Here is an 18,166-nt window from a genome sequence, read left to right on the forward strand (position 1 = left end):
AAAGTCAAATAAATAAATAAAATAAAAATGTAGGTTAAGTAAGGGCTTGGGGAGATGACTCAGTTGCTAAAGTGCCTTCGTGCAAGCATGAAGATCTGAGTTCAAGCCCTAGAATTTGCCAGGTGTGATGGCACAGGCTTGTAATCCCAGCCTTGAAGAGACTGAGACAGGACAATTCCTGGGGCTCATTGGTCAGTCAAGACTAAACCATGAGCTTCAAGCCAATATGAGATACTCTCTTTTTTTTCTTGTTTAAATATTTTATTTTTTTGTATTTTATCTTAATGAGTCCATTTCCTGCATGTATATAAGTGTACCCATGCTGTGCAATGCCCATGGAGGTCAGAAGAGGATGTCAGATCCTCTAGAACTGGAGTTACAGACAGTTGTTAGCTGCCATGTGGGTGCTGAGAACTAAACCCGGGTCCTCTGCAAGAACAGCCAGTGCTCTTAACTGTTGAGCCATCTCTCTAGTCCTCAGATACTGTCTTAAAGGACTCAAAGGAGGATGGTATTCCTGAGAAATGACATCTGGGGTTGTCCTCTGATCTCCACACACATATACATGTGTGCATGCATGTGTGTGTGTGTGTGCGCACACACACACACACACACACACACACACACTAAAAAACAAAACACAATTTATGAAATCCATGGTAGAGCCAGGCACACTATATTGTATGCATGATGAGGCAGCCTAGGTTGGAACAGAACATACTTGGGAAAAATCCCTGACTTGACTCAGGTCAGTCAGTTAATAACAATAACTGTGTATGTCTGAAACACTGGAACACACAAATTTAGAGAAGTGTTCAAGTGAGCCAAGAAATGGAGACAAGATAGAAATTACATTATTGAGGGAGGAAAGGGAAGAGTTAATCTTGTGAAATGAATCTTTTTAAAGGTCTCAGCAGGCTGAAATTGTGGATCAAAATGAAAAAGGTCTTTAATGGGAATGAATGCAAGCCAGTACTGAGATCCAAGCTTACAGTGAAGAGCCTCTAAGTTAACAGTTCAGTTCTGGCAATTAGTCAGGGGACGCTTGTAAAACCAGCAGGAGCCAATCGGGGCCTAGCAGGAGGTGGGGCCACGTGGACTTCAGACTGGCTAATAGACTAATGATGGATTGAGTCCCTGCCCTCCTCTGAACTAGACAGGGCTAGGCTCCTGGACCCCTGCCCTCATCACTGGGCACTCCAGCAATGGACGAAGTCACGTGCCAACCTAGCTTATCCTGTATCTGTTGCTAGCTGTACGAGTTGCAGAGCCCGTGTCTGAATGTGTAGGAAAGGACAACTGTTACCCAGCACAGGCTTAATACCATCCACTCTTGGATGATAATGTCCCTAAGTCTGCAGAACCCAAGTATCTGAAGAGAAGCAGAAATCGCGCAGTTCCAAGTGTCTGCTCTACAGGGGAGAGATCAAGTTGCTACTTTCTAGGTCTTTTCAATGGCCCAGGGGAACTTGTGGGCTAGGGCCTTCCTGTCAGTCTTCCCTTTTCTCTTTCTTAGCTGTAGAAAAGTGTCTTGGATAGTGCAAGTCTCGTTTCATGATGATCTAATATGAAAGCACCTTAAGAAATGTATTTTCCTCACCTCCAGACTATGTTGACTCAGATTCTTTGTGTGCGTGTGCGTGCATGTGTGTGTGTGTGTGTGTGTGTGTGTGTGTGTGTGTGTGTGTGTGTGGTATTTTGTTTTGCTCTTTTGGACAGGATCTCACTACCTAGCCCAAGCTGGCTTTCAATGCCCTGTGTTTCTCAGGCAGGTCTTGACTCTCCAATCTTCCCCCTTAACCTCCCGAGAGCTGAGGTTACAGCTGTGCTACCATACCGTAAGAATTCTCTTTGTTGGCCCAAATTAGTAAGACCAGTGAAAATTGGTGGTGTTTAAAAAACCCTGTTAGAGCTGTTGACCATCTGTAGACACAGTTGTGTTGGTCTAAGTGATTCCAGGGCACCCAGAACTTTAACACCTTTTACAGAAATAGTCTCTGAATTGTTGTTTCTGTTTAGTTGTTTTGAATTCAAACTTCCAAAGTAACTGGTCATGAACACTGTGTGCATTTATTCTCTTCCGCATGTGATGTCACCTGGTTATAAAATTGTCAACAAGTCTTAACATGGCAATATCAGCCTCTTTCTCTTACATTGTGTTCATCTTGCGTACAGAGATGCTATTATTTAACAAGTGCTCGGTTTCATTTCTCCTGGTCACTGTGATATAGGTCTTACAGATGAGGAAAGAAGAGAAAGTCCATAATTTGTCTTTTGGAGCTTATGGTTTAGAGCAAATACTTGCATGAGGCAAATGAAGTTCAAAAGAAGAAGAAAAATCGCTAATCCGTGTGTCTGTTCATTTGTTTGTAAATTCATCTGAAAGTTGGTGAGGAGCTTGTGGACATGGCACTCTTTGGTATTTGTTAAGCTAATTCAGTGTTTGATGGAATGCTGAAATGACTAGGCCAGATGGTAGCAAGTTGGGGGCTGGTGGCACTTTAAGTTCAGAGCCATGGGTGCGAAGATGGCTAGGTTAGTGGCCTCTTTTACTGTGTATTTATCTTTGTGTTAAGAAAGATAATTTTGCCTAATAGAAGACTATTTTTTAATGTCTTTTTTGAGGCAGGACTCCCTGTAGCCCCAGCTGGCCTGGGCTATATAGACCAGGCTGGCCTTGAACTCACAGAGATCCACCTGCCTCTGCCTCCCAAGTGCTAGGATTAAAGGCATATTCCACCACACCTGGCTAGAGCACTATTTTTATTGTTGCTTAGATTTGGCTTCTTTCGCCTTTCCTTTTTAAAATTAATTTTTATTTATTTTTAACTTTTTGTATATAAGTGTTTTGCCTGTATGTATATAAGTACACCACATGTGTACAATGCCTACAAAGAGCAGAAGAGGGCATCAGATCCCTCTGGAACTAGAGGTACAGACAGTTAGCCACCTTGCGGGTGCAGGGAGCCAAACTCAGGTTCTCTGTAAGAGCATATCTCCAGCGCCTTCTTTCTCCTTGCCATAGTGTTCAGTTTCACTGTGTTAGATCTGTAGCTGCTTCTCCCCACCCCCCCACCGCTGTCCCCACCCCTTTCCCTGTTCATTAGGAAAAATAGAATAAAATGAACAAGAGCCTCCTTCACCCCAGTGCAGCTAGGTACCTCCTGAGCAGGCACACTAGAACTAGACCTCATGGCTCCTCACTGGAGTCAGCTGCAGAGCACAAGAGTTGTATGATTGACTGGTGCTGAATCCTGAGCGAGCTGTTTTAGAGCCCAATTTTCTTTGCTAGACTCTGAAAGGATTAGCACAGGTGTTGGTGATGTTTTAGAAGTTTGCTTCTGCTTGGGTAGGCATTTTCCTCAAGCTTTTGTTATATGTAACACACTATATCTGATGTGTGCTCCTTCAACACTTTGCTGACCAAAATATCAGTCCATGCTCCTAAAGTTTATGCTGGTGGTTTCCATACCCTACTTGAATATCAGATTGACCCTATAAAATAATCTCGGGGTCCATCACAGATCAACTGTATTAGAATTTCTGACTTGGAAGCTTGGAAATCATACTGAGAGCATGTCAAGCCAGGGTAAAGGAGATCAAATTTCTGGTTTGGAAAACAGTAGGTATGTGTTTGACCCAGCTACCATCAAGGCAAAGAGACCATGAGAATATAGAGATAAGATCAATGAAAATCATATACAGTGTTCAGAACAGGGGAGTGAGACAAGAAGAAAAGGAAAAGCTTTTCAGGGTTCCAAGACTACAGCTAGAGCATGAATCTGAGCCATCCAAACCATGCTAGGTCACTCCAGTGGTCAGTGTTCTGGCTCATGTTCTGTTCTGTGTGAAGTTTGCATGTGCTGTTTCTACACCCTAATGGCTTTTTCTTGCCCATCTGTGGCGGGGGGGGGGTGTCACTAGAGCAGACCATCTTTTAATATGACCTTTGTCTCATTTCAGAATGTCCCTTATCCCAGAGGCCCAGATTAGAGGTCTACTTCTGTTTGCTTTTAACTAGGAAAATGAACAATGCGGAGGGGGTTGCTACATTCCCTGCGATCATTAAGTGATTTCTATTCCTTACTTTTGAAAGTATGTTAGAAATTTTGTAAAGAATCTTAAAATCATCCTGTGAGGCCATGAAACCTTGATTCTCTTAGGGTACAAACTGAGCCCTATCCAGAGCCAAGCTAGCTGGGACTTTGGGAGACAGGCACCAAACAAAAAAATGTTATAAGAGCATAGGCAATAGCTTCTCAGAAATTAAGTCTCTGGGGCTGGGGAGATGGCACTTCTGCCACACAAGCATGAGGACCTGAGTTTGGATCCCTAGAACCCATACACAAAGCTGGGAATGGTAGTAATTCTAGTGCTCCTAAGACGAGGTAGGAGGAGGGACATGAACATCTTCCAAAGCTTGTGGGTCAGCTAAAATAGCATTCTTAGTGGCCATGAGACCCTGTTTCATGGTAAAGACCGACACCTGAGGTTATTCTCTGACCACACATGTGATGGCAGGTAGATATCTTCACTCACACACACACAGACCTTTATATATACACATATATCACACACACGCACACACAGAGAAGTTTAAAAATAGGTTTCTTGTTGGCCAACCTATAGTTGGTCTTGCAACTTAATGTAGCCTAACCCTGAAAACAAGTTGGCTTAGTGGATCCTTGGGAGCTTATTTTTTTACCAGACTGCCAGATTCCTTCGGTACATCCAAGAGATGCTCTAGCTGGTGGATGTTGAACATAGTGGTTGACTATTTGGTCACCTAGATAGTCAAGCAAGATGGCCATTTTGCCCTTGGAAGGATGATTCCTATTTTAGTACCTTGGATTTCAGAAACAAAACAAATAATTGTCTTTTTTTCACTGGATGAAAAATCTGTTGCTTAGTGAAGTTTTGCAGTTGGAATATGCACTCCTACACCCTAGAAAAATAAGAAGTGCTGTGAAATCATGTTTTGGTTTATGGAATTTTATTATAACCAAAGGAGAAAATGGAAGGGAAAGTGACATGTGTTGATAATAATGACATTAGGAAGCAATTTGGTGCTTACAGTATCCCAGGTGTTAACCACCTTCATCTCATCTACATCTCAGATGGATGAAGTGTGAAGAAACTGAGGAACATGAAGATCAGTAATTTACTGAAAGTACAGCCGGGAAACGGCATGACCAGGATAAGAACCCAAATCTCTCCAATGTCACCATGCTATGCAGCCTGATGGTTCACTGTTATGTCTAAGGTAGTGTGTGTCAGTAGGAGAGTTTGGGCACCATCCAGACCAGACTGGCTTTAACAGTGTTGGAGATGAGGGACAAAGTCTCTCCTGCAAGAGAGATAGAAATGTGAAAAGCTCCTTAATCAATGCACAAACCAATATTGCTGTCCCTTAGTCTTCTAACTCCTTTGACCTGCCAGCCTTTAAAAATTTTTGTACCTGTATATGTGTGCCTGCTTATCTGTATATGCACCACATACCTGCAATACCAGTGTAGGCCAGAAGAGGGCATCTGATACCCTGGAACTGGAGTGAGCTGCCATATGGGTGCTGGTCCTCTTCAAGAGCGTTAGTTGCTCTTAACCACAGGGCCATCTCTCCAGCCCCTGCCAGCTTTTTTGAGGATGGTCCTTGTACATTTGTGTAAGAAGCAAAAAGGATACCAGAATGTCACACTGTTTAAGATTTCATTCATATCCTTGATTTGATGATCCATGGTAACATCTGTCTTCCAAGAGAATAACACCAGATCAGCCTCTTTGTTCTCCTAGATTTAGACCTAGGCCCAGCCTCATCTCTGGCTTGGTATATGGATCACTGAAGTCCAACTTCCCATGTAGTAATGATAAGACATTGGGTAAGAAATGTGAGCTCTTGGAGCTTCAATTTTTATATCTGTTCAGTGGGCACACCAATACCTACTTTATAGGGTTGTTCTATTGATGTAGAAGTATTACGGGAAATGTCACACTCATCACACACTTCCATAATTAGTCCTGATTTTATTACCCACCCTGTTACCTGGTGCCATCCCATGTCTGATTTTCCTTACATTGGTCAAATTTCATATGAAAACCTCAGGACATATTTCCCCATTTGTGACGTTCTGTGACCTTCTTACGGTCTTCCCACCACCACTCTATTCATGACTGGCTTGGTTCTGATTTCTTACCTCTTACCTCAAAGCTACCTGAGCTCTCTAGTCAGCAAAAAGCTGTCTAATTCAAGAGCTGGAGTTCTGATGCGAGAGCTGGAGGTGAAAATGACCCAGAGACTCACATATCAGCTCTGTCACTGACCAGCTGAATCCCCACAGAGTCCCCATTCGGGCAACATCAGAGGGCTGCTTGGCCACACATGCATCAACTGGGATCTTGTCAGACATTGTGGATAGTCACCCCCATGCTCTCAAATCCAGGAAAATGATTAACACCCCTGGGGAAGAATACAGAAGCATCTATCCACGATGCAGCAGATAATTGCTTCTAATGACAATGAGGAAATGCAGACAAAACTGGACTTTTATGACTTGCATACTTGGCTGGTAAATAGCTAATAAAGGGTTGAGAATCACATCTCTCTTGCTATAAACCCCAGATCACCATCTCCATGGGTAGTAAGGACAGACAGATTCCTGTTTCACAGGATGTCATGAGTATGATGACACAACACATGGCAGGTGTAGGGCTTGGCATGGTTGGAAGGCTGGTCAGGATGAGGGTCATTGCTGTTGCTGAGGTTCTACCTTGAGCTTCAGTCTTAACAAGAAGTCAGGATTAGCATAGGGTAGAGAAGGGTACATGCAAACAAGAGACTAAAGTCTCTTGGAGGGTAGACTGTGGCGAGATGCTTGCTGACTGATGGGAGTGTCAGCAAACAGATAACCACAGAACTCTTCAATTCCGGAAGTCTGATCTATTGGGTTGTGACATTACATAGATGTGCCCTGACCCATTTCAAAAGTTGGACATCAGTGAATTTAATTAAGATCAATTAGATATTCCTCCTATTGTTCAGACACAATGCCTTATTTGTTTGAAAAGAGGGAAGTTCTATATGACCTGAAAGCTTCCTGCCTCATCTGCTGCCTTTCCTCATGAAAGATGAACTGACATTTGAAATCATAAAAAGAGTAAGTAATCAGGCTGCAGGCTGGATCACGTACTTTTTCTGTATGTGTTTTCTCAAGAGTTATTCGATTCAAAGGGGCCCTACTTTCTCACTGATAGTACTTTCTCCCAAATTTTCCTTCTAGTCCAGTGTAGTTTTAGCTGAGACTTCAGCCTGAGGTGGAAAAGCCAGTCCTGCCAGCCTCACAGTCTACCTGATGCACAAAACTATCACTTTGCATGTTTACAGTGTGACACAGAAGCAGGTGAATGGGCTGGGAGACCATTCAGAAATCATGTTGGTGAGTGGGAGGCAGCCTAGGTCAGTTGACAAAGACAAACAGGTCGTTAAAGATGGGCGAAAGTTGCAAGCCCAAAGATCACAAGTGTATTTGAAAGTTAGGGAGTTTTCAGTGTCTGTATCTGAGGCCTCATGTAAAGGACTCTACCAAGCCCTAAAGCATGTGTGTGACTATTCCATGGAGCAGCCAGCTGGTGTGTCACATTCTTCCCCTGCCCCATCCTTGGTGTGTTTTGTCTTGTTTGTTTTTGTGACCAGGTGTTGTTATTTACCCAGGCTTGCCTCAAGCTCATGATCCTCCTGCTTCAGCCTGGCCTTACAGGTGTGCACCACCACACCCAGCTAACAAGGTTTGTTTTCCGGGTTAGGATCCCAGTCAGGGCTTTTAGATGTTTCCTATAAAGTATCTTATGTGGATCTTATGCTCTCACTCACTGTTGACTTGATAGTGATTCCCATACTCTAAAAATATTTCTACCTTTTTTTGCTGTTACCTGTTTTGTTGAAATCAGGCTCTCTTACAGACAAGGCTAGCCTCAAATACACTGTGTATTACAGACTCACTTGAACTGCTGATCCCTCTGCTGCCACTTCCCAAGTGCTAGGATTATAGGCATGCACCAGTACACCCAGCATCTCTTTCTACTTTTTTTTAAAATGGAGTTTTTGTACATTTCATACAACAGCTCTTAATCAAGTTCAGACCCCCTCTCCCTCCTCCCCCCTCCCCCCACCTCCCAGAACTCATGTATTCCACCATATATGTTAAGCCCTATCCAATGTGCTTTGGTGCAAATTCATCCACTGGAATTGGTAAAGCATATTTTCCCTCACCCAGTAGTAATCAGTCTCCAGTAGTTCCCAGATTAGGGCTGACCTGCCACCCATTTCCCTCCCTTACTGTAGGCCCTTGTCTGATTGAGTTGGCATGGGTCCTTGCTTGATGCCACCATTGCCACAAGTTCACGTGTGCAAGCTTCCAATGACCTGAAACCTCTGCTTCCCTATGTTCATGGACCAACCCTGGGTTTTTAAAAAATATTTATTATTTTTATTTTATGTGTATGAGTGTTATGCCTGCATATGTAGGTAAGTACACCCATGTCGTGCAGTGCCCACGAGGACAGAAGAGGCTGTTAGATCCCCTGGAACTGGAGTTGTTAGCTGCCACGTGGGTGCTAGGATTCGAAACAGGCCTTCCGCAAGAACAGTCAGTATTCTTAATCACTGAGCCATCTCTCTAGCCCCCCCAACCTTGGCTCTTACATGTTCATACCTGGTGCCTGTGGAGGCCAGAAGAGACTGTCAGATCTCCTGGAAGTGCAGTTACAGATAGGTGTGAGCTGCCATGTGGGTGCTGGGAACCAAACCGAGCTCCTCTGCAAGAGCAGCAAGTACTCTCTTTTTTTAAGATTTTCATTTTATTTATGTATGTATTCCTGTGTGTGTGTGTGTGTATGTGTGTTCCACAGGTACTTGTGGAAGGCAGAAGAAGATGTCAGATTCCCCAGAGCTGGAGTTACAGGAGGTTGTGAGCCACCTGATGTGGGAACTGAACCTGGGTACTCTTAACCACTGAGCCACCCTTCCAGCCCTCTTTCTACTTTTTAAACCATCTTTTGGTTGTTTTAGATAGGAGTCTTAGCTTAAACAGATAATACCTAGAGATTAAAGTCGCCTAGACAATGTCCTGTCTTTCTCTTTGTCCAAGTGAAATGTGTAAAGTCTAAGAGTGGAAATGACTTGTTCATAGTCACACTATTCACACTCAGGTCAGTGATAGGACCCCAAGTTCCGCATCACGTTTAGGGCAAGCCAGACGGCTTGAGGCTACTTTGGACTAGACCAGGTCTGCCTGCTTCTTTCTGGCCTGCTGGATATGTTCCAGTATCTGGATCTGTTGGGAAATTTCATGAGCCTTCAAAGTCTGAGAAGTGGAGTCCAAGGTTGCTCACCTGGATGCACACCTCACATTCCCTTCCCAACTTCTTATATAGGTCCTCCTCCCATCCCCCTCCTTCCTGCCCCTGCCCTGCAGGGCAGTCCTCCTAACTTTACTCTCTAAAAGAAGATAAACGCTTTCACTTCATATGTCTGCTCTTAAAGGCAGGATGTTAGGTGTTTGTGTGTGTAATAGGTAACTCTCAAGGAAAAAAAAGCAAGCTGTCAGGGGCTGTGGGGCTGCAGAAAATGTTTTCCTTATAGCAGTTTCTGTGCCACACGGTGTGGAAGGCAATTATCTTTGGAGGGGATTCCGCAGCCCTGTGTGGGCTTCCCTGGTGTAAGATTTATTGTCGACTGGATTGGGTGTTCTTTATAAGAGCATTTACTCAGCATCTAAAGCGCTGTCAGGGGTGCTGCTTGCTGAATGCGTTTGAGGTTGCAACCGCTAAGCTTCATTTTCCTGTCTCCGAGATATATTTTTGAAATGCTATGCAGGGATTTGTAGACGCCTCATGCTTCCCATTGGCACTGACAGGGGCTGCACTGTTAAACCGAGCACACTGCTGTGGAAATTTACCCCCTAAAACCCAGAGCCCTCCTGTAGTCTGGAGAACTGGCCTGCACGTGCTGGACAGTGGGTCTAGTTGTAGTAGCTGTAAGTGGCCTGGTAGCCCATCCCATTGCTTTGGGGAAGCCTTGCTAGTGAATCATTTACTGTTAAACTGTTTCCTTACTTGGTGGATAGACAAGAGCCCTTCTTTCCCCACCCCTCTTTGAATGGATCTCATGAAAGCCAAAAGGAAACTTAAATTTGACTCTGCTAGATCATGAAACCTTGGGGACCACTGAAATGGAATTGGTGGTCCATTACTGCTAAAGAAGGTGGTTTATTGAACATGAACTGATAGATTCTCCCTGGAGAGTGAGCAAGACAAGGCAAGATGCCCGGCAGCTATGCAGGTTGCTCTCTCCTAGGTGAGCTAAGAATCAGAGTTTGGGGTGCTAGCCTGCCAGTGGTGGGACAGAGGGATGTTGGTTTGTCCATTCAAAGTACCAGATTTCACCACTGGACCACCTCCGCTGCCCCTGCTATGCTTCAGCCTTTTAGTGCATAAATTCCAATAAATGGTTCTTTACATGTCTTCTCTCTATCTGGCTTTTAAAAGTTGTCTTCTGAATAAGTTGAGATAGTCAAAATTTCCTAATCCTGGCAGGTTTACCAGCAGAGGGCAGGAGTAAAGAAGGTTTGGACAGGAGGGTGTGTCAACCCAGGGTCAGAGGGAGGGTGGCTTGCAGAAGAGGAGGATATATGAGCTTTGTTCCCAGGGCAAGATGGGACATGCTCCCCCTGTCTTTTCACAGACTAGCCTGTGGCACACTCACATCACAGGTCTCTGGCAGAAGGTGAGTCTGCTTTAAAAAAAGATGGTCAGTGGCTTCATGTGATATCCAGCGACTTTCTACATAATTAAGCATAAAAAAAAAAAAAAAGAAAGAAAACAGAATTTCATTCTCCAAGAGCCATCTTTTCATTCTTCTTCAGTGCCCTGCCTTTGTTAAGCTTTCTGACCAGGGTGCGCATGTGGGTGAGCTATAGATGCTGTCAGTCTTGGGAGGGGAAATGGTACATGTTACTTGGTGGAAGCAGTCCTGGCATCTGTCCCCCAACCCCCCATGCCTAAAGGATAAAACCCATGGGGAAATGCTCTTCTGCCCTACAACATGTACCTTCCTGAGAACTTTGCACATATCAATGTAATCCGTCGTAACCCCGTGGTAAATGCACAACACTAATAAATTTCACATCATGTTAAAGCACGGGATTATAGTTTTATCATAAAGGAAAGAGGGTAATTTATTACTGTCAATTACATGTAGGGTTGGGAGAGGATGTTGCCATTTGCCTTTTCTTGGAATGATTTTGTTTACCTGTGATGTTTTGTGAATGTCTTTACATTTATTGTGAAGGATTGGGGGGAGGGGGCATTAAATGTTTTCCGTGGCTCACGTACCCATCATATTCGTAAATTTCCTCAATGTTGATGTGTCATGCTGTGTATATATACATTAACCACAGATGCTGGCATTATAAAATGTTGCATGAAATGAAGACGTGAGTGGCAATTTGGAGATGTCGTAAAGAGAAATTTAAACTCCTGTGGAACATAGGCTTTTCCCTTGGCCGAACTAGCAGGCGCAGATGAAAAACAACATAATTAGCTTCATTGTCAACGTCGACATAACAGCTACATAAACAGTATCGATAGGCAGCTAACCGCTCTAGCTCCCTGAAGATGGATGATGTATTAATTTATATTTTTAAGTAAAAGCGCTGCTTAAATCAAGACAGAAAAGAAGGTTCCTTAGAGACAAATGCCCAAATCTCAGGAATAGGGGGACTGGCTGTTGCAATTTTGTAACTCTAATTGGTTGGCCCCACTGGTGGTCTTTGGAGGAACACTGCAGTGGCAGTCCTCTGTGGCAGGCCATCAGACACATGGCTGGGTGGAGAGGGGCCTATTTCCCTCTCGTAGAAGAATCACTTGTTTGAATTTTTTGAAGTCCTGTCATTTCAGAACATGTCCTGGGTACTCTCCTAAACTAATTGGAAAGGGGGAAGGAAGTACGTGTTAATATAAGCATTGTTTGGAAGAAGACCATGAACTTGCATTAGATTTTGGCCTGTTGTTACACAGGTCATTTTTGCACCCATCACTGTGTATTTCTCTAGTTATGTCTACAAGGTCTGGCCAAGTGGACCCTGAGAAGCATGTGGGTTAGGGCCTGATACTGTGTCTCCTTCATGCGGTGGTGCTGCTATTGCTCAGCATGCAGAATACTGTCATGATGGGATGTTCCTTCTATTTCTCCCTGTGATCCATCTTGTCTCCATTCCCAGTTTGGAATGGGCAGTAAAACCTTTCACTTTCTTCTGTGTTCAAGGCTGAGGCTCTGCAAAACCAAATGGAATACCCAGCTCTAGTCCCAGGTATGTAATTTGGTGGTTAGAGTTTGGTATGGGATCATAGTAATCTGTTCTTAAGTGCATAGCCAACTGCACAATGGACTCACTTAGCAACTGACAGGTTTCTTAATATGTGGTGTTTGAACAAGACTGTGTCTGTAGTGGGTGTTAGGATGTGAGCATCAAAAATATTTTTAAGTACTGTATTTACCATCTCCTTCACTCTTCCTTAAACATGAGCCTCCCTACACCTCAGGTATCCAGTCTGTTGCACCATGGCCTTTCTTTTTTAGTAATCCAGTTAGTGTCTGTTTGCCTTATTGGCCTGCAGGGTAAGATGTGTTTGACTCAAGAGAAAATAAAATCACTCTGTCTTTCTAGGTTTTTTTTTTTTTTTTAATTTTTTTTTATTTTGTTTTGAGACAGATTATCATAGAACCCCAGTTGGCCTGGAACTTGTTAGGTAGTTGAGAATAACTTTGAACTCCTACTAATCTTCATGCTTCTACCCCACCAAATGTGCAATTACAGGCATGTACCCCTAGGTCTGATTTCCAATTTGCTTTACTGAAACTGTTTCTTCCTCTGAAAAATGGATGGGGATTGTTATTTCCATTTAAGTTATAACAATTACATCAGCTCCTGTGGCTAAGTAACTCAGGCTAATAACACCCCCACAAGAGTCCAAATTGTTTTCCTTCCTCTTTTTTTCCCTCTCTTTTTGTCCTAGCTTTTCCAAAAAACAGCCTAGCACTGGAGTAATGAAAAATGGCATTAATGATATTTTCTCCATTACTGGAAGACATAGTGTTTTTATATTATCCTCAAGGCATGGAAGGTGGAAACTCCTGGTGAATCCTAGTCTCAGGGCCCAGGACTCTGTGAGGGCACCCTAAAAGCCCAGAGTTAACTGAAATCCAGGCTTCTACAGAGTAACCAGGTTTATTAAGGCTGGTGCATTTCCTTGCCCAGAACTGGCCTTTGAGTCATCAGGTCATTTGTTTGGAGAGAGAGTAGTCAACTGGACTCCAGGTGGCTTTGGGAACTAGCTGCTAAGCCATTTCCCTCTGCCTCCTGTCACCTCCCCACTTACCCAAACCAGCAGCCCTTTAAGCATCACCTCCCCAAGGGGCCTTCTCAGACCTCTCTGTGCTCTCTTGCTCTGCCAGTCCCATGGTGCTCCCAGCCACCACTATGCAATTTAGCACTTGAGTTACCACTGGCATTGCATCACTCCTTAATTATTTTGTGAGGCTCGTCTCCACAGCTGGGTCATAAGCGTCTGTCTGTAATGTTTGTGTTTGCCTGTTTGTTTATTGTTTGTTTTGATGCTCCTAGAGACTACTAGCTGATCAACACTGACCTGCTTAGGAGGTAGCCCTACTTGTCAAAGCATGCATGAGTTTTATGGATGCTTCATGGAGATCTCAGGCTGGATGAAAACATGTTGCCTATTTCAAGCTCACCTCAGCTTTGTTGACAAATGTTAAAGCTTAAATTCATTTTAATTTTTTTTTTTTAAAAAAAAAACATTGTATTTTGAAATGACCATTTCTACTTTCTGCTGCTTCAGGGAGAACTTTCCTATATTTTCGTTTCCTGCTTGGGGCTTTTGCCAGGCCTTCTGGAAAGAGCACTCTGTCTCTTTAAAACTCAGGGTTCTACTGGTTCTGGGGATTGGGTGTTCTGGCAGATTTAAAGCCCCCCCCCCCAAGCCATCCTGGTTCTTTATTGAATATTCATAAGAGGGTGGGGTCACATATTGTGACCTGGGGGGTAAAAAGACCATTAATAAATTTGTTATCCAACACAGAAAACACTTGAGGGTTGACAGCAGCCTGTGTATGGGTACATTTAACACCCAACCAGACAGCAAGGACAGTGGGAGCCCTTGTGTCTTACAGCCAGATTCAAAGAGGAAGGTGTATCCCTTGCTGATCTTACTGAAAGCCAGGCATTTCATTGATTGGAAATAGATTAGTATGTTTTCTGTTTTGTATTTAATACACCTCAAATTGAAAAATACTTTAAAGTCCTGAAATTAGACCACATTGCTTTTAAAAATATTTTGTGTTGAAGAGAAATAGTTCATCATTGATATCCACTATTCCATTTCCTGGATATTTTCAGAAAAATGGTAAAAATGTGTAGGGTGGTGTTTTTTGTTTTTTTAATATATATACCACAAAGTTTTTCTCTAAGTTTAGAAATACAAAATTGAGAAGTGTTTTCTGGAGCTGCTGAGAGTGACGAGGTTAACCGGCCACATAAGTTCTGACACTTGAGCCAACAAAGTTTAGCATTATTGGTGACTTAAAAAGAAAGGGGGGGGACCCCCAGCTTTATCCTTGGCTTTCAATAGCATCTAGCAGCGACTATTTCTAACTGAGGTCATCTTAAAGTGTCTGTTGAGAGGAGCTTTTGTTGTGGCTGTTGTTGCATAAATAAGAAAGGAATTTCAAGAATTATTTCTTAGCATACGTGTGGCAGCCGCTTTCTCCAGCAGCTGTCGTTCTAGAGGGGAAGTAGCGAAGAGGCACGTTCGGTTGTGACTTAATTGGAGCCCCATCTCCTCCACTGCCTTCCCCTCTGCGCACATGCACACTTTGGGAGCCCTGCTCTGGGAGCAGCAGGGGTGGCGGGGAGGCACTAGCTGGGCCCCACCACCGACGTGAAGCGAAAGTTCTCCTGCGAGGCCGAGTTTTCGAGGAAAAGCGCAGCCGGGGCCGGCAACCTTGCCCTTGGGTCGGAGCTGCTGCTCGGAGCAGCTGGGCTTGCAGGCTTTGCAAGACGGAGGGTGCACGGGGACCTGGTCCTCTGCCTCCCGGAAGGTTAGGACAACTCTTTGTCAGTTTCTAAGAGAAAACCAACAAGCCCTTTTCCCCCAAAGCCTGCCAGCCATCCGGGCCCAGGGCGAAAAGGGAGACCCAGCGAGGGAGATGAGATGCGCGCCCGGCGCAGTGGCCCGGCTCTGGCCCAGACATCAGCCCGAGGCGGGTCACAGGGTTAACAGTAATTAAAGAGGAGTTGCTGGGGAGACAAAAGGCGGGCGGCGAGCCGAGCGTCGGTTTCACCTGCCGCGCGCACGGAGGGGGCCGGGGATCGGGATCCAGGCGCGGGCCGCCGAGCCCATTGTGTGGGGCGCGGCACGGCGCGGCGCGGGGTGTTTAGAGGCGGGTTGTGATTGGTGGAGCGGGGCGGGGCGGGTGGGCGCGGCTGTGCAGCCCGCGAGCCCGAGCGCCCCTTGCGCGCGTGCAGTCCGCCTGCACCGAGGCCGCCGGACCCCAGCCCCGGCCCCCCGAGCCGGCTGCGCGCGCCTGGCGGCTACATGGAGAGTGTCAGGTTGGTCCTCCTCCATCTCTGCCTGCTTGGCTCTCCTTCTCTTCCTCCTCCTCTTCTTTTTCCTCCTCCTCCTCCTCCTCCTCCTCTGCTTCTTCCTCCTCCTCTGCCTCTCCCCCACCCTATCCCGGGCTCTCCCTGCGGTGCCAGCTTCGCTGGGGGTGGGGGAACCTCAGTCGGGAAGGCAGGGGCGCCCCGATGCTTCAAGTTGACTCTTAGGATCAGCAGAACCATCCCAGGCGCTGTTGATCAACTTAGGTCGGAGTTGCGCTCTGGAAGTGGAGGCGGAGAGGGACAGGAGGTGGGAAGACGGGCCTGTGGGTCCTGGATACAGAACCCTTTTTGCTCTCTGTTTCGCTGTCTCTTTTAAAAGATGGTCCTGCGTGGGGTGTAGTTGGGAGTTGGAGGAAGTCCTGCATGTGTTTCTCTCTCCTCTGCCGCGTTTCCCGGTGTTGGCGATTTCTTTCCCGCCGGTGTGGCCTTCACGCAGCCACTTTGGTAAAGCCCTTCTGGCCATCCCTTGGTGCCATCCCTCCAGTTCTTTTGGGGGGGGTACCAATCTGGGGTATGTGATTCATACCACTTTCCAGAGCGTGTGAAACACACAGGGAGTCGTCTTCTGTCTCAGTGGAGCCGGTGTGGAGGTTTCTTTTGCTTCTGGTAGTTTGTGTCTCTATCCTTCCGGGCATCGGTGCAGCTTAGCTGTTCGAATTCAAGGAGTTCTGCACACGGTTAAGGGGGGGAGGGAAAGGAAGGAGAGAATCCCACACCTAAGCAGGCAGCGAGCTGTGCCACATACTCCACGCTCCGGCAGGTTGGAGATCCGAAGACTGGCTTTACTTGGCCGCGATGATTAAGTAGTGTGCCGGGTTTGGGGTTTGAAAGGACAGGAGGATTGTCACCGTGAACTCCCATCTGAACTGGCCCTCTATGTAGCTAACTCAACTATCTGAACAGCAAGAAAGACGGTCAGTGGAAATGGACTTTTTACCCCCCCTTCCGAATGTGGTGATGGGAAGCAGAGGATCTTTAGGAAGTGGGTGGTAAAGTTTGAGAGCAAAGTACATATAGACTCTTCCTCCCTGGGATTAACTCCTTCAAGGCCTTCTGGTTGTAACTAAAATATCTAATGATTGTTAGATGCTTGTCCACACAGACCAAATGTTCTCATCAAGCCCATTTAAAAATGCAAATCATCTCATTTCCATAGATTCCAACATTCTGAAAGTGACACATTTGGGGGGAAAATTAAGGCCGATAACAGGAAACATGAATCATACTATCAGTGACTAATCTGCCTAAGGAAAAAAAATTAAGTTACATGTATTTTATCATTAGGCAATCAGTGTGAAAAGAAGCTGTTTTTACTTCTTTTTTTTTTTTAATGTAAAGCTGCTAGTGACATTTATTTTAGAGGCAGCCCTGTTTTGCTTTGTTTGTTTGTGTGTATGTATGTAAAATATTTTCCATGAAGATGTTCGGTCAGAGGTGGTTTATGTAGTAGTGTTCCAAGCTCGCATGTCAGTGTCAAAGAGACCTCCAGCAAGATCACATTAGGATTCTAGTTCAGGGCTTGATATGTGTTGCTATTATTGGTGCTTAAAAGAATAGCAAGCTATCTTGAATGTTTAAGATTCACCACTAAGTAAACCAAATGAAGACCAGCAGTCTCCTAATTGATACCCTTTGCATAAATTGAGGGGGGAAAGGGTCTGTATCTATTTTATGTGCTTCTTTGTAGCTGCCTGACACATTTCAGTGAAAAGTGTGTAAAAATGAAACCAAAATACAGACTGCCTACCCAGACACTGGCTGCCAGTGTTACTCTGGGATGCGATAGAGCTCAACTGCAAACGGATTGGGCTGACACTTGATAATCAAAGTTGATTTATTGTTCATTAGTACTGCATTAGCCCTTTCAGGCAAGACAGTTATTTGTGTAGTGGCCTGTCAAGAGAGAGACTGCAAGCACCTGTCGTTTCTAAGGCATGACATAAGCAACCAAATATTAAAATGATTCAAATTAAAATGCATTTGACTAGGTAAAAGAACACACAGTCACTTTTTTTTTTTCCCTTCAAGACAAAATAGCACAGGTCAATACTAGCATATAAGAAAGCAATACTATTAAAAGATCATTTATTTTCCAACCCTTAGAACTACTTACGTACTGCAAGTAGTGGGCTTTATATTTGCCAGTTTGCCTTAAGAACTTTTTTCCCCCCCAAATGTGCAGCTTGTCTGAAAGTTGGTCAGTTCAAAAAATTGAGAAACACAGCCTGTCAATTTAATTCAAGTAATTGAAAAGGTAGGCTTCCCCTTTGTGTTTTGTTTCTTAATAAACATATTTCATCAGATGCAACTTTTGAGCGTGGGTTGCTTATATGAAAATTGATGACATCATGACTGAGCTATGATAATGTCAGATAATAATGTTAGCTGCATTTTCTGCAACATGTCTCACTCTCCATCTTTTTTTTTTTTTTTTT

General features: G+C 44.6%; 1 protein-coding gene across 10 annotated transcripts in view; it reads left to right on the top strand.

Moving 5' to 3' along the window:
- The window catches only part of Foxp1 (forkhead box P1), a 425,908-nt gene that overhangs the window by 304,840 nt on the left and 102,902 nt on the right, over window positions 1–18,166 (top strand). The window contains exon 1 of one of the 10 annotated variants that reach the window (XM_029561192.1): window positions 14,879–15,169. The exons of 8 other annotated variants lie outside the window; for them this stretch is intronic. The gene's annotated coding sequence lies outside the window, so the exon portion shown is untranslated. Of the gene's footprint in view, window positions 1–14,878; window positions 15,170–15,527; window positions 15,681–18,166 lie in introns of those variants that run through there. One more of the 10 variants, XM_008828280.3, reaches the window with a different exon arrangement.

This window comes from Nannospalax galili, unplaced genomic scaffold (genome assembly GCF_000622305.1).
Source record: "Nannospalax galili isolate Female #2095 unplaced genomic scaffold, S.galili_v1.0 scaffold1013, whole genome shotgun sequence".
Classification (NCBI taxonomy): domain Eukaryota; kingdom Metazoa; phylum Chordata; class Mammalia; order Rodentia; family Spalacidae; genus Nannospalax; species Nannospalax galili.